The sequence below is a fragment of the Pseudoliparis swirei genome, chromosome 18 (genome assembly GCF_029220125.1).
Source record: "Pseudoliparis swirei isolate HS2019 ecotype Mariana Trench chromosome 18, NWPU_hadal_v1, whole genome shotgun sequence".
In the NCBI taxonomy this organism is placed as follows: Eukaryota; Metazoa; Chordata; class Actinopteri; order Perciformes; family Liparidae; genus Pseudoliparis; species Pseudoliparis swirei.
The window spans coordinates 1,156,390-1,173,177 of record NC_079405.1 but is presented as its reverse complement, the minus strand read 5'-3'; positions in this window follow the sequence as shown (position 1 = coordinate 1,173,177).

Sequence of the window (16,788 nt, the reverse complement as noted above, 5' to 3'; positions counted from 1 at the left end):
TAGCTTCACAGGCCCTGATGGTGCAGGTAGAGTGTGTCTAGCTTCACAGGCCCTGGTGCAGGTAGAGTGTGTCTAGCTTCACAGGCCCTGATGCAGGTAGAGTGTGTCTAGCTTCACAGGCCCTGATGCAGGTAGAGTGTGTCTAGCTTCACAGGCCTGGTGCAGGTAGAGTGTGTCTAGCTTCACAGGCCCTGATGCAGGTAGAGTGTGTCTAGCTTCACAGGCCCTGCTGCAGGTAGAGTGTGTCTAGCTTCACAGGCCCTGCTGCAGGTAGAGTGTGTCTAGCTTCACAGGCCCTGCTGCAGGTAGAGTGTGTCTAGCTTCACAGGCCCTGATGCAGGTAGAGTGTGTCTAGCTTCACAGGCCCTGATGGTGCAGGTAGAGTGTGTCTAGCTTCACAGGCCCTGATGCAGGTAGAGTGTGTCTAGCTTCACAGACCCTGGTGCAGGTAGAGTGTGTCTAGCTTCACAGACCCTGATGGTGCAGGTAGAGTGTGTCTAGCTTCACAGGCCCTGATGGTGCAGGTAGAGTGTGTCTAGCTTCACAGGCCCTGATGCAGGTAGAGTGTGTCTAGCTTCACAGACCCTGGTGCAGGTAGAGTGTGTCTAGCTTCACAGGCCCTGATGGTGCAGGTAGAGTGTGTCTAGCTTCACAGACCCTGGTGCAGGTAGAGTGTGTCTAGCTTCACAGGCCCTGATGGTGCAGGTAGAGTGTGTCTAGCTTCACAGACCCTGGTGCAGGTAGAGTGTGTCTAGCTTCACAGGCCCTGATGGTGCAGGTAGAGTGTGTCTAGCTTCACAGGCCCTGGTGCAGGGAGAGTGTGTCTAGCTTCACAGACCCTGGTGCAGGTAGAGTGTGTCTAGCTTCACAGGCCCTGATGGTGCAGGTAGAGTGTGTCTAGCTTCACAGGCCCTGGTGCAGGGAGAGTGTGTCTAGCTTCACAGACCCTGGTGCAGGTAGAGTGTGTCTAGCTTCACAGGCCCTGATGCAGGTAGAGTGTGTCTAGCTTCACAGGCCCTGATGCAGGTAGAGTGTGTCTAGCTTCACAGACCCTGATGCAGGTAGAGTGTGTCTAGCTTCACAGGCCCTGGTGCAGGTAGAGTGTGTCTAGCTTCACAGGCCCTGATGCAGGTAGAGTGTGTCTAGCTTCACAGACCCTGGTGCAGGTAGAGTGTGTCTAGCTTCACAGGCCCTGATGCAGGTAGAGTGTGTCTAGCTTCACAGGCCCTGATGCAGGTAGAGTGTGTCTAGCTTCACAGACCCTGGTGCAGGTAGAGTGTGTCTAGCTTCACAGGCCCTGATGGTGCAGGTAGAGTGTGTCTAGCTTCACAGACCCTGATGCAGGTAGAGTGTGTCTAGCTTCACAGGCCCTGATGGTGCAGGTAGAGTGTGTCTAGCTTCACAGGCCCTGATGCAGGTAGAGTGTGTCTAGCTTCACAGGCCCTGGTGCAGGTAGAGTGTGTCTAGCTTCACAGGCCCTGATGCAGGTAGAGTGTGTCTAGCTTCACAGACCCTGGTGCAGGTAGAGTGTGTCTAGCTTCACAGGCCCTGATGCAGGGAGAGTGTGTCTAGCTTCACAGGCCCTGATGCAGGTAGAGTGTGTCTAGCTTCACAGACCCTGATGCAGGTAGAGTGTGTCTAGCTTCACAGGCCCTGGTGCAGGTAGAGTGTGTCTAGCTTCACAGACCCTGATGGTGCAGGTAGAGTGTGTCTAGCTTCACAGGCCCTGATGGTGCAGGTAGAGTGTGTCTAGCTTCACAGACCCTGGTGCAGGTAGAGTGTGTCTAGCTTCACAGGCCCTGGTGCAGGTAGAGTGTGTCTAGCTTCACAGACCCTGGTGCAGGGAGAGTGTGTCTAGCTTCACAGACCCTGGTGCAGGTAGAGTGTGTCTAGCTTCACAGGCCCTGATGGTGCAGGTAGAGTGTGTCTAGCTTCACAGGCCCTGGTGCAGGTAGAGTGTGTCTAGCTTCACAGACCCTGGTGCAGGTAGAGTGTGTCTAGCTTCACAGGCCCTGATGCAGGTAGAGTGTGTCTAGCTTCACAGGCCCTGATGATGCAGGTAGAGTGTGTCTAGCTTCACAGGCCCTGATGCAGGTAGAGTGTGTCTAGCTTCACAGGCCCTGATGCAGGTAGAGTGTGTCTAGCTTCACAGGCCCTGGTGCAGGTAGAGTGTGTCTAGCTTCACAGGCCCTGATGCAGGTAGAGTGTGTCTGCTTCACAGGCCCTGGTGCAGGTTGCAGGTAGAGTGTGTCTAGCTTCACAGGCCCTGGTGCAGGTAGAGTGTGTCTAGCTTCACAGGCCCTGATGCAGGTAGAGTGTGTCTAGCTTCACAGGCCCTGATGGTGCAGGTAGAGTGTGTCTAGCTTCACAGGCCCTGATGCAGGTAGAGTGTGTCTAGCTTCACAGGCCCTGATGCAGGTAGAGTGTGTCTAGCTTCACAGACCCTGATGGTGCAGGTAGAGTGTGTCTATCTTCACAGGCCCTGGTGGTGCAGGTAGAGTGTGTCTAGCTTCACAGACCCTGATGATGCAGGTAGAGTGTGTCTAGCTTCACAGGCCTGATGGTGCAGGTAGAGTGTGTCTAGCTTCACAGGCCCTGATGCAGGGAGAGTGTGTCTAGCTTCACAGGCCCTGATGGTGCAGGTAGAGTGTGTCTAGCTTCACAGGCCCTGGTGCAGGTAGAGTGTGTCTAGCTTCACAGACCCTGATGCAGGTAGAGTGTGTCTAGCTTCACAGGCCCTGATGGTGCAGGTAGAGTGTGTCTAGTGTTAAGTATTCAGAAATCCCCTGGTGCTGAACCGAAGAAAATGTCCGGAGTCGAAAAGTTATAATAAAATGTATTTAATAAAAAGTATTATCAATCGTTGATAATAACTAATAACTGTTCAGATACAGAGTATAAATTCTCGGCCGAGGACTTCTAAGGCTTCACAATCCACAGACCACTCCTGGCTAAACCATTTGTAGTTAACTGTCTTTTGCTTCACCTAAAAAGAAGTGTCTCGCAGCCTCCGAAAGTTCATTTTATATTTCCCGGGCGTCCCGCCCAGAAATATCCACTTCTCATTGGATACATTGTCTTGGTAACATCTTTCCCCAATTCGCTCATTGGCCGAGCCGTCTGGCTGTTGGTAGATTTGCATATCCACATGACGTCATCACTCCGGCCACCATTTGCCCTGGACATGCGGTCCACTGCAGGAATGTGGTTTCCTTCAGGGGCTCTCTCCATGCCGGGGAGGGGATTCCTTGCTGCCACTGATCTGTGTTCTTGGAACACAAAGAGATTCGTCTTCACCAGTGTGTTACAGCAATGCATTAAACAATAATACAGACACTCACTAAACAATATTGTAAATTATTAAACAATAACACACATTCTATAACAACATGTATGAAGTTATGGTACATTAGTAAATCCTAATTTACATATTGCTTTAGTAAATTATCTAATTCAACAATCCCTCCTTTTACACTATTCCATAGTGTAAACATCTTATGAAGTGAATTATTGTTTATCATTACAATGAAGTATTTTTCTCTTTGTGGTTCAATTCAATGTTTTAATTCCAATCCTAAAGTCTCAGAGGTAGATGTTTCTACTTTTCAAGTTATAAAACAGATTTCAGTCCTGCATTAACTCAGTGTGTGTGTGTGTGTGTGTGTGTCCTTCTCCAGTTTCTGCTTCAGTCTGCTTCGTCTTTCTTTCCAAAATGTTCTTCTCCTCAGTCCTCGTCCTCCATGTCTCCAGTTCCTTAATTATCTTGGAAATACACATCAGGGCAAGCAAGTTATTAGTCGCATGGCATCTTGTTCATACTACCTGTTCCGGTGGGGGCGGAGCTCATCTGATGGTGAGGCCAACACAGCAGGTACAGATGGAGGTTGGTAATGGAGAGGCAGGTCGCTGTGAAAGAGAATTAGAAAACACAACACAACACAGCGGCCACTAGGCCGGCTCTATACAGAATGTGACACTTGACTATGAAAAATTGTCTATATTTTAATTTCTATATTTAATAAGTATCTAATACTTTCTAGGCTTGAATTCGCAATCTTTAACTGAGTCGGAGGAACAGCTTCTCACCCCGTGTGGAGGAATCATCTATTAAATGGCCATCCGTCGTCCAACAGAGTCTTAATTACTTATCCAATCCAATCTAACTTTATTTATCTTTACTGGTTATGATAAATGTAATTGATCCTATCTGTGGCCCTTGACTAGGGCATAGAAATATTCAAATCCTACTAGGATCTGACAGCAGGCAGGTATTCGTCCAGCACCCTCCTCTCGTGCCTTGAAAGCATCATGGGAAAACAAACAGTCGCACCTGGTGGTGCAGCTAATGGCAAGTCTCACACAGTGAACAGTGAGAGTTGATGTCGTATCGACAACTTTCTGTGTTGCAGTCTTAACTCTCGCTCCTGCGCCTAGGCAGAAATGTGTGGAAGTGACCTCACATCTGTTAGTCAGAATTACCCTGATGAGGCAACTATTCAGCGGCTGGTTGTGATTCTTCGGCCGGCTGATCTGCAAATGTACAATGTGTTATACGGTGCTCCTCTCTTGGTGAAGCCTCTCACCTGGAGGCGCTGTGAAGTCCTTGCAATGACTTCAAAACACCCTGTCCACCTGGGCTCAGTCCACTTCTCTTGTGAACCTCGAGTCTTACCCAGTCACCTGGTTCCACTGATGACTCATCAGCTGGCTCCTAGTGGGCTTCAGCAACCTACTTGGAGAAAAACTTAGATCTGGTCAGTTATTTTTCCCAGAATATTCTCTGAAATATGTCAAGTCTAGGACTGTCTCCTAACTCTCTGTAGACCCCGCATGGGTCTTCATGTCAATAACTCATGGGAGAAATGTTCTCCCTCCTTTGAGGATAATTTAGCCATCATTGTCTCAATTGCTTCAATTGTTGATTAGCTCTCGACTATCACCTGTGATTGGGCAATAGACTGCTCCGTGTGAATGTGCTCTCTAGAAATATTTCTCAACTTCTTGTAGGTGTTGGTTTGCAAAAATGTGTGCCATTGTCAGATCTGATTCTCCTTTTAACAGCATATCAGCATCTCAGTTCTACTCCCTCCTTTGAAATAGGATGGAATTCCCAAATCCGTCCTTTTCAATAATAATAATCTTAATAAACAGTCAACCTCTCGAAGAAAAGAGAGAAATAAAATTAAAAATGCATGCGTCTGTCAAATCAATGCAGGAGAACCATGTCTTGTCTGAACTCACAGCGTCATCATTGTGCTTGGGTAAGGAATGTCATAATAAGTCGGCCTAATTAGTAAAGAGCGGGTTACAAATTTATTTATTGGCCCCAAATCAAGGTCCATTTTCCAGGTTTTAGGAAATTAATTAATGTATCCCAGGGAGCCCTCGTCCTCTCCAGTACACTTGCCTATAACAACCATTCTATGATTTAAAAAATATATCTAGTCTGTTCCATCCTTAAGGGATGCTGGTGACGATTAGATTGGAATCGTACGCGGTTTTTAACTATCTCTACGGGAGCTATCGGAATCAGTCACACATCAGTTCACCCTTTAGTCCTAAAAGTGTCTGGAAATAAGCTAAGCATGTTGTCAGTGTCCCCATGATCAGTGTTCTCTCTACTATGTGTGTGGCTAAGCATGTGTCGAAGCATGTGTCTCTAATACTAACTGGACCTCCGATGTGTGTGCAGTTCTTTACATGTTCTCAAATGTGGAGTAATGCCAGTGTTTAATTTGTTTTTGTGCACCCAGTCCGTAGCATCCACTTCTGCTTTCACCATTGTTCTTCTCTGTGCCTCCACTCTGGACAAACACTGTGATGTGGAGCTGCGGTGTCAACGACTGCATTCAATCTGCAACTCTGGTGTTCATTCACCAGCCGCTGCTACTCCTTGCTGTTCTGCATAGATCTCCAAGCCTCCTCAGCTGGGTCTTCATGAACCTCAATCTCGTGTTGCAGGCAGTCCCTCAGGATCTCAGATCTCATCTTGTATCAAGGAGGAGTTAAGGGCACAATGTCTTTGGTCTCCTGGTGGCGAGTAGGGATGCAGGACTTTGAACCAAAGTCTCCACTCCTGGCTGTTGTCATGCAGAGGTGTGATGTCATCATCATCTACTCTGTCCCACCGGACACTTTGCTTCCTGTTCAGTGTCTCTTTAGTCTCCAGTTGAATCATTGGGTGACTAGTGGGCGTGGCACATTTCTGTTCAGTGAGTACAGTTCGCTGTCAGCTGTTGGATCTGGGCACGCCTAATTCTGTGTCTCTGGTCCGGGCCTGGTGCCGTGGATCACTATTGCCTTGTGGCTGTGGCTGTGTGTTGGGTGCTTGTTATGGCGGGGTAGACATTATGGGAGTACTGAAGCCATTCTGACTGAGACTGCTAACCCTGTGGTGGATAAGGACAAAAATTAGCCCAATGTCCAGCCTGACTATAATTAAAAATTTATTAATACTCGTCTAAAGCCTCCGTTGCCCCAGTTGTTACCCCTCTTACTCCTGAACGGGCTTCTTTTATGCATATTATCTCTCTGTTGTTGGGCCCTATTTATGGGCTGCTGACCCACCTGTTGCGGGACATAAGGTTTGAGGGAACTAAGCTTGAAGCGGTGCAAACGTGGCTTGCTGTGGCTGTTGATAGATCAGTGCTTATGGATTTGGAGGAGGGGCTGGATACGGACTATACGGGACTTAAGGTCCATGTTGTGCTGCTGTCTGCTGCACTGTGGCTTGTGCCATTTGCTTCTGCTTTGGTCAGGTCATCTTTTCTCTGCTCTGTTTATTTTTATCTGTTTGGCGTCTGACCTGAGCTTCCAAGTCATAGAAGTTCATGTACTTTAGTCCTACTCCTTTCAGTTCGGTCTGTATGGTCACAGTCACTGATGATTCTATTGATAACCTAAAAACTGTTCAGTCATGCTATCTTCAAGGAAATCTTTCCCTAGGTTGTCGTTCTACAACTCTCTGATTCTATCTAAATAAGCTGCTCCTCCCTCACCATCCAATGGTGGCATCATCATTATCTTAGAAACATCAACCTTTTTCTCAGTTTTTCTTTTATTATTTTTATCTGAACTGCTAAGAGAGGTGCCTTGTTGCTGGGGGGGAAAAAAAAAAAAAAAAAAAAAAAAAACTGACTAAAAATATAAAATAGATGACTATATAAAATAATAAAGGTGATCAATTTAAAACTGAATAACCTACAACCTTTGAATTAGAAGTCTCATTCTCTACCGACTGAGCTAGCCGGGCAATTGATCAGTTAATTTAAAGAAAAATTAAAAATTTGGCAAAACAATGCATTTCTTTAAAACATCATTTCAAAAAGTAAAAGATGGTCGCACACTCTACTAATTAATAGTTATCTTCACCACCGGTATTCAACATTCATTCACAGTTTATGCATTACACATGTGTTTAATTTCTACGCGGCCCCGGTTCCTTTTCAAAGGTCAATTTATTTTAAAGGTTCTTTCATGTTTATGCGACATGCATAAGATCGTCACAATGTGTGTGTTGAGACGGTGGGTGGGGGTGGGGGTGGGAAGAGAGAGAATCTTACAGTCATTGAGACCTTCCCCCACATCGTATAAGTAAGTGTTGGGAGTCCTTTGTCTAAAACATAGGGTCCACTTTCTCTCTCTTTCCTTACTCTTATCAGTCAAGGAATCTTGGTGGCATGTGGGCCGCGAGGGGGTTGGGAGAGGGAAGGGGGGGAGAGAGACCTGCATCCTGACCTCCCCTTTCTGGTCACTCTCATAAAACCCCACTCTTATCTTAGCTTCTTCAAAAAGCCCTTGTTAAAATTATGTCCCCTGCTTTAGAGGGAAAAAGTTCCATCCATCCAAAATCAAATCAAAGTCATTCACCAAGCTAGATAAAAAATGATTCAAACTATTAAGTTACAATCCTATTTAAATGAATGTTCTCAACCACTACCTTCAATGGTTTTATGTGAAGCACCTTAAAATGTGCCTATGCAAACAAACTTGCTCTGCTTATGTGATGGTGTATGTAAGCATCAGTTTAGTTGCTAAAGTGTGTGTGTGTCAGCTATGGCAAAAACAGTTGAGTACAGTCTGGTAAGTTGTAATACCTAAATTGGACACAGTGGTGCAAATTATCGCTCTTGTTGTAATTCAAAATGTGGACACACGATGGTGCTATAGAGGGTCGATGGTGCTAGAGGGTTAGTCCCTGCTGTACTCTCTAAGCCCACTGGGGGTACGTTGTAATAAGTATTCCCTACCACCCAGGGGCGCTATTTCCTATTGGTGCTGTACTCTCTCGACCGCTCGGTCCTACTTCCTGTTTTCCCGCCATGCTGGGTTTTTATTTTTATTTTTATTTTTTATTTTTAACTACGTTCTTTCCTCAGCGAGCGCTGGTATCTATTCTGCTTCAATAGCGTCTTGCCAGCTAATGCTAGCTCAGCTCCTTCAGGTTGTGGGTTTTATCTAAATGAATGTCCATGCATCCTCTAATAACTAAGATTCAGATAGTAAGATAAGTCAGTTTAAAAACTCTAAAAACCCTTCACAGACCCTTCTTACTTTTTATTATACCACAAAACCAAACCAGGGGTCAATTTATTTAATAATAATAAAAAATAGACGAACTTCGACCTTTTCAAAAAAAAAAAAAGGACACCCATATGTGTGTGTGCACGACGCTTACTCCTGGCACAGGGCTCTTTGGCCTGCCCCAGAATGTATCCAATGATCCCTCTTAGAAGGACTCACAGCATGCAACATACAATAGTTTATACTCCGATCATCAACAGTTATTTCAAGATCTATGCGTTTAGTTTTACACTCTTCTCCACTCACACCTAATGTTGTCTATGATAAACTATGCAGAATTCAGTTTAAAACAATGGGTTCTGCTTACCCTTGTTGTGAGGCCTCGTGTGGGGAGTGAGAGTGATCCTTCCAGATGTTCAACTCGGTTCCTCCTCGATCCAAAACACCAAGGAATCACGTCGAGGTCACCAAACTGTTAAGTATTCAGAAATCCCCTGGTGCTGAACCGAAGAAAATGTCCGGAGTCGAAAAGTTATAATAAAATGTATTTAATAAAAAGTATTATCAATCGCGATAATATAATAACTACTGTTATACACAGAGTATAAATTCTCGAGGACTAGGCTTCACACACACCACACACACCACTCCTAAACCATTTGTATTTAGTTAACTTTCTTTTGCTTCAAAAAAAAAGTGTAAGCTCAGCCCGAAGTTCATTTTTTATTTTCGGGCGTCCGCCGGGAAATATCCACTTTAATAATAAATAACAGATCAGATACATAAATTAAATTCGGCCGATGACTCTAAGGAACTTCAATCATCAAGACCCACTCTGGCTAAACCATTTTGTAGTCTGTCTTTTTTGCTTCACCTAAAAAAGTCTCTAGCAGCCTGAAAGTTCATTTATTTTTTTCCGGCCGTCCGCCCAGAAATATCCACTTCTCATTGGATACATTGTCTTGGTAACATCTTTCCCATTCGCTCATTGGCCGAGCCGTCTGGCTGTTGGTAGATTTGCATATCCACATGACGTCATCACTGGCACCATTTGCCCTGGACATGCGGTCCACTGCAGGAATGTGGTTTCTTTCAGGGCTCTCTCCATGCCGGGAGGGGATTCCTTTCTGCCACTGATCTGTGTTCTAGGAACACAAAGAGATTCACCTTCACCAGTGTGTTACAGCAATGCATTAAACAATAATACAGACACTCACTAAACAATATTGTAAATTATTAAACAATAACACACATTCTATAACAACATGTATGAAGTTATGGTACATTAGTAAATCCTAATTTACATATTGCTTTAGTAAATTATCTAATTCAACACTAGCTTCACAGGCCTGATGCAGGTAGATTGTGTCTAGCTTCACAGGCCCTGATGGTGCAGGTAGAGTGTGTCTAGCTTCACAGGCCCTGATGGTGCAGGTAGAGTGTGTCTAGCTTCACAGGCCCTGATGGTGCAGGTAGAGTGTGTCTAGCTTCACAGGCCCTGATGGTGCAGGTAGAGTGTGTCTAGCTTCACAGGCCCTGATGCAGGTAGAGTGTGTCTAGCTTCACAGGCCCTGATGCAGGTAGAGTGTGTCTAGCTTCACAGACCCTGATGCAGGTAGAGTGTGTCTAGCTTCACAGGCCCTGGTGCAGGTAGAGTGTGTCTAGCTTCACAGGCCCTGATGCAGGTAGAGTGTGTCTAGCTTCACAGGCCCTGGTGCAGGTAGAGTGTGTCTAGCTTCACAGGCCCTGGTGCAGGTAGAGTGTGTCTAGCTTCACAGGCCCTGATGGTGCAGGTAGAGTGTGTCTAGCTTCACAGGCCCTGATGCAGGTAGAGTGTGTCTAGCTTCACAGGCCCTGGTGCAGGTAGAGTGTGTCTAGCTTCACAGGCCCTGATGGTGCAGGTAGAGTGTGTCTAGCTTCACAGGCCCTGATGGTGCAGGTAGAGTGTGTCTAGCTTCACAGGCCCTGATGCAGGTAGAGTGTGTCTAGCTTCACAGGCCCTGATGCAGGTAGAGTGTGTCTAGCTTCACAGACCCTGATGGTGCAGGTAGAGTGTGTTTAGCTTCACAGGCCCTGATGGTGCAGGTAGAGTGTGTCTAGCTTCACAGGCCCTGATGGTGCAGGTAGAGTGTGTCTAGCTTCACAGGCCCTGATGGTGCAGGTAGAGTGTGTCTAGCTTCACAGGCCCTGATGGTGCAGGTAGAGTGTGTCTAGCTTCACAGGCCCTGATGGTGCAGGTAGAGTGTGTCTAGCTTCACAGGCCCTGATGGTGCAGGTAGAGTGTGTCTAGCTTCACAGGCCCTGATGCAGGTAGAGTGTGTCTAGCTTCACAGGCCCTGATGGTGCAGGTAGAGTGTGTCTAGCTTCACAGGCCCTGATGGTGCAGGTAGAGTGTGTCTAGCTTCACAGGCCCTGGTGCAGGTAGAGTGTGTCTAGCTTCACAGGCCCTGATGCAGGTAGAGTGTGTCTAGCTTCACAGGCCCTGGTGCAGGTAGAGTGTGTCTAGCTTCACAGGCCCTGATGCAGGTAGAGTGTGTCTAGCTTCACAGGCCCTGATGCAGGTAGAGTGTGTCTAGCTTCACAGGCCCTGATGCAGGTAGAGTGTGTCTAGCTTCACAGGCCCTGGTGCAGGTAGAGTGTGTCTAGCTTCACAGGCCCTGATGGTGCAGGTAGAGTGTGTCTAGCTTCACAGACCCTGGTGCAGGTAGAGTGTGTCTAGCTTCACAGACCCTGGTGCAGGTAGAGTGTGTCTAGCTTCACAGACCTGATGGTGCAGGTAGAGTGTGTCTAGCTTCACAGGCCCTGGTGCAGGTCATGTGTCTAGCTTCACAGACCCTATGCAGGTAGAGTCAGAAAGCATGTAGATATATAAAATGATATATATAAATCTTATATATATATATATATATATATATATATATATATTATTTTATATAAATATATATTTATATATAAATCTAGGCCCTGCCCTGCCCCCCCAAGCAGAGGCCCCCCCCAGGAGGACCCCCCCGCCCCCCAGCCCCGCCCCCCCGCCCCGCGCGGTCAGCCCATCATCACTGCCCAGAGAGAGGAGCAGAGGGTGCCGCGAGGAGCAGCGTCAGCGCCCTCCCCCACACACACACACAACAACAAAACCAAAACGTTTTCACACAAAAAAATCAAGATTTTATTTTAAGAAAAGCAGCATGTAGATATATGTAACACGATATATAAATCTATTTATATATATTTATATAAATAGATTTATATATAGATTTATTTATATATAAATATATATTTATATATAAATATATATTTATATATAAATATTTATACATATACAAATATTTATATATAAATATAAAGACATATATATATATATATACATTTTTATATTTATATATATTTATAAATATATTTATCTAAATATATATACAAATATTTATATATAAATATAAAGACATATATATATATATACATTTTTAAATTTATATATATATTTATAAATATATTTATCTAAATATATATATAAAGACATATATATTTATATATAAATATATTTATATATAAATATATATATATAAAGATATATATATATATAAATATATATATAAATGTTTATATGTATAGCCGAATGTCGTCTTTCAACCGCTGGCTGTCGAGGTGCCCAGCGAATAATGTGGGCTACGTAGACAACTGGAAGACTTTCTGGGGAAAGCCTGATCTGATGAGGAGAGACGGCATCCATCCCACGCTGGACGGAGTGCGTCTCATTTCTGCGAATATGACCAAGTTGATCACCGGACTTAATCCATGACAATCCAGGGTTCAGATCAGGAACCGGGAGCAGAGTTGTAGTTTAACACCCTTCTCTGCTCTTCCATTCGAGCAGTTACCCACCCATGACTTTAGAGTAGAGACTGTGTCTGTCCCACGGCCACTTCAATTAAATAAATCAAAAGTAAGCAGAAGAGGAGTCGTACACAATAACCTTATCCAAGTTAACACCATTATTTCAGCAGTGCAACAAAACAGGACTATTAAATGTGGTCTCCTAAATATTAGATCTGTCATCTAAAGCTGTGTTACTAAATGATTTAATATCAGATAATCACATTGATTTATGTTGCCTAACTGAAACCTGGCTGAGCCATGAAGAATATGTCTGCCTGAATGAATCGACTCCTCCAAGTCATATTAATACTCACATTCCTCGAGGCACCGGTCGAGGAGGTGGAGTAGCAGCCATCTTTGAATCGAGCCTATTAATTAATCCTCAACCTAAATTACACTACACCTCATTTGAAAGCCTTGTTCTTAGTCTTTCACATCCAACCTGGAAAACACTACAGCCAATTCGATTTGTGATTCTGTACCGGCCACCAGGTCCATATTCAGAGTTTATATCTGAATTCTCAGAATGTATATCAAGTTTGGTTCTTAAAACCGATAAAGTTATTATTGTAGGAGATTTTAATATCCATGTGGATGTTGATAATGATTGCCTTAGTGCTGCATTCATCTCCTTGTTGGACTCGATTGGCTTCTGTCAGAGAGTACAGAAACCCACTCACAGCTTTGGCCACACGCTTGATCTTGTTCTTACTTATGGCGTTGACATTGAGCATTTGAACGTCTTCCCACAGAATCCTCTTCTGTCAGACCACAACCTCATAACTTTTGAATTTATACTACCGAGTGTACTCCGCTAGTCAAAAGTTTCTACACCAGATGTCTAACTGACAGTGCTGTAGCTAAATTTAAAGCGATTCCTTCTGTATTTGATTCGATACCACGTCTCAATATAACAGAGGACTCCTGGTCTAACTTTAGTCCGTCCCAGATTGATCATCTTGTTGACAGTGCCACAGGCTCTCTGAGAATGACACTGGACTCGATAGCCCCTCTGAAGAAGAAGACAGTGAGGAAGAGGAGGTTTGCTCCTGGTATAACCCTCAGACCCGCAAACTGAAGCAAGCGTCAAAGCTTGAGCATATGGCGTTCAACTAATCTCGAAGAATCCCGCTTAGTTTGGCGAGATAGTCTTAAAACATATAAGAAGGCCCTCCGTCATGCCAGAGCAGCCTATTACTCATCAGTAATAGAAAAAAATAAGAACAACCCCAGGTTTCTCTTCAGCACTGTAGCCAGGCTGACAGAGAGTCACAGCTCTGTGGAGCCGAGCATTCCTATAGACCTCAGTGGTAATGACTTCATGAACTTCTTTAATGAAAGCCTTTTAACTATTAGGGACAAGATTAATACTCTCTTGCCCATAACCAGTGATCTGTCCTCAAGTGGAATGGCCTTGAAACCGCTGTATGCCCTGGTGTATATTTGGAGGGCTTTTCTCCCATCAACCGTGACCAATTATCTTCAACGGTTTCTACTTGAACACGTCTACCTGTCTCTTGGACCCCATCCCGACGAGGCTGCTTAAAGACGTTTGCCTTTAATTGGCGGCTCTCTATTAGATATTATCAATGTGTCTCTGCTAACAGGCCACGTACCACACTCCTTCAAGGTGGCTGTTATTAAACCTCTCCTGAAGAAGCCCACTCTGGATCCAGAGGTGTTGGCTAACTACAGACCGATCTCTAACCTCCCCTTCCTCTCCAAGATCCTTGAGAAAGTGGTCGCAAATCAGTTGTGCGACTTTCTACATCATAATAGTTTATTTGAGAAATTTCAATCAGGATTTAGAAAACACCACAGCACCGAGACAGCACTGGTGAAAATTACAAATGACCTCTTAATGGCAGCAGATAAAGGACTCCTCTCTGTCCTGGTCTTGTTAGACCTTAGTGCTGATAGAGGACTCCTCTCTGTACTGGTCTAGTTAGACCTTAGTGCTGATAGAGGACTCATCTCTGTACTGGTCTTGTTAGACCTTAGTGCTGATAGAGGACTCCTCTCTGTCCTGGTCTTGTTAGACCTTAGTCCTGATAGAGGACTCCTCTCTGTACTGGTCCTGTTAGACCTTAGTGCTGATAGAGGACTCCTCTCTGTACTGGTCTTGTTAGACCTTAGTGCTGATAGAGGACTCCTCTCTGTCCTGGTCCTGTTAGACCTTAGTGCTGATAGAGGACTCATCTCTGTACTGGTCTAGTTAGACCTTAGTGCTGATAGAGGACTCCTCTCTGTCCTGGTCCTGTTAGACCTTAGTGCTGATAGAGGACTCCTCTCTGTACTGGTCTTGTTAGACCTTAGTGCTGATAGAGGACTCCTCTCTGTACTGGTCTTGTTAGACCTTAGTCCTGATAGAGGACTCCTCTCTGTACTGGTCCTGTTAGACCTTAGTGCTGATAGAGGACTCCTCTCTGTACTGGTCTTGTTAGACCTTAGTGCTGATAGAGGACTCCTCTCTGTCCTGGTCCTGTTAGACCTTAGTGCTGATAGAGGACTCCTCTCTGTACTGGTCTTGTTAGACCTTAGTGCTGATAGAGGACTCCTCTCTGTCCTGGTCTTGTCAGACCTTAGTCCTGATAAAGGACTCCTCTCTGTCCTGGTCTTGTTAGACCTTAGTGCTGATAGAGGACTCATCTCTGTACTGGTCTTGTTGGACCTTAGTGCTGCATTCGACACCATTGACCATGACATCCTGTTACAGAGACTGGAGCAGTCGATTGGCATTTCAGGCACGGCACTAATTTGGTTTAAATCCTACTTATCAGATGGATCTCAGTTTGTATTTGTAAACGATGACGCCTCGATAACCACCAACGTTAATCACGGAGTTCCACAAGGTTCTGTGCTTGGACCAATTTTATTTACCTTATACATGCTTCCTTTGGGCAATATTATCAGGAAACACTCCATAAACTTTCACTGTTATGCAGATGATACTCAACTATATTTATCGATAAAACCAGAGGAGAGCAACCAACTCGGTAAAATTCAAGCATGTCTTAAGGACATAAAAACATGGATGACCTGCAACTTCTTGATGTTAAACTCAGACAAAACCTAAGTAATTTTAATCGGCCCTGAGCACCTCAGAGATCAATTATCTGGTGATGTGGATTCTGTAGACGGCATTGCCCTGGCATCCAACACCACTGTAAAGAATCTTGGCGTTATCTTTGATCGGGACTTGTCCTTTAACTCCCACGTAAAGCAAATCTGAAGGACTGCATTCTTTCATCTACGTAATATTTCAAAAATCAGGCACATCTTGTCTCAAAAAGATGCAGAAAAATTGGTTCACGCGTTCGTTACTTCGAGACTGGATTACTGCAACTCCTTATTATCAGGCTGCTCTAATAAGTCTCTTAGGTCCCTCCAGTTGATCCAGAATGCTGCAGCTCGTGTTCTCACTAAAACTAAGAAAAGAGATCACATCACTCCTGCACTAGCTGCTCTGCACTGGCTCCCAGTAAAATCAAGAATCACTTTTAAAATTCTTCTCTTAACGTACAAAGCCTTGATTGGTGATGCACCATCATATCTTAAGGAGCTTGTCGTACCATATTGCCCACTAGAGAGCTACGCTCACTAAATACGGGACTACTTGTAGTTCCTAGAGTCTTAAAAAGTAGAATGGGAGCCAGAGCCTTTAGTTATCAAGCTCCTCTTTATGGAACCAGCTTCCAATTTCAGTCCGGGAGGCAGACACAGTCACCTCGTTTAAGAGTAGACTTAAGACCTTCCTCTTTGACAGAGCTTATAGTTAGGGCTGAATCAGGTTCACCTGGTCCAGCCCTTGATATGCTGCTATAGGCTTATAGCTGCCGGGGACGTTAGGATGCACTGAGTACCTATCTCCTCTTTTTCTCTCCTTAAGGATGAATTTTCATCTCTCAATCACACGTTACTAACTCTGCTTTCTCCCGGAGTCCTTTTGACTTCACGTCTCATGGGGTCATCGGACCCTATGAGACGGCATAGATCCTATCTGCTGATGGATCATCGAGGTCTGGGTCGTGGAATTCCTGCTCCTGACTACGCCACTGTCCTGTTGAGACTCCGCCCACTGTTGAGACTCCGCCCACTCCTCCTCCCCACCGCCATCTGCCTGATGGATCGTGGAGGTCTCCATCGTGGAATATGCCTACTATGAACTATTTATACACTCTGTCATATTCATTGAATGTATTTTAACTCTAAATCTGTCCTTCTGTACACATTACATCTATTGCATCTGTCCATCCTAGGAGAGGGATCCTCCTCTGTTCACTCCTGCAGGTTTCTTCCCTTTTTTTCCCCCTGAAGGGTTATTTGGGAGTTTTTCCTGGTCCGATGTGAGGTTTTGGGGCAGGGATGTCTATGTGTACAGATTGTAAAGCA